Below are 670 nucleotides of genomic sequence, written 5' to 3' on the forward strand. Positions count from 1 at the left end.
GGCATTGATTTAGTTTTTATCCTATATTCCCCGTATATTTTATAATCAGTGTCCATTCTGATTGTCTTATTCTGTGATCAAATGCACAGTGAACATAAGAACTCTCACTATTAACATCTTCAAATCCAGATACTATTGCATTAGTTTCATTTATGGAAGGTTTAGAGATTTGAGTTTTATGACTGCTTTTCTTTTTAGTTAAGTAGAGTCAAATTTGAGGATCAATTTTTTTTGTAGCATTAATATCTTCAACTGGCGTAAGTTTTAGTGTTTCTCCTTCATTCATGATTGTAATAACTTTACTTAATTGTTTTTCTATCTTTATTCTATTTTCATCACTTAATGAATTTGTTCCACTTAGACCCAAAATAATTCCTGCTTGACTTTTTGTTTTTTATTTTGATCACTTTTGTGGTGATTTGTGTTAGTTATGTTCATATCAATTAGGATTTTTTGTTCTTCAACATTTGTTTCTTTATGAAAAGTATTGTTGTCGTACAAATGTTTATAGAAATTACTAGCACAAGCATGTATGAATCCAAATTTTGAATTTTTCACATTTTAAGCATGCTGTATATGTACACGTTTCACTAATTTCTATGATATAATACTGTTGGAAAGGATTTGATAATGAGTGTATTATGTACCCTTTTTCATTTTCCAAAATTTT

Source organism: Acyrthosiphon pisum, chromosome A1 (assembly GCF_005508785.2).
Source record: "Acyrthosiphon pisum isolate AL4f chromosome A1, pea_aphid_22Mar2018_4r6ur, whole genome shotgun sequence".
NCBI lineage: Eukaryota > Metazoa > Arthropoda > Insecta > Hemiptera > Aphididae > Acyrthosiphon > Acyrthosiphon pisum.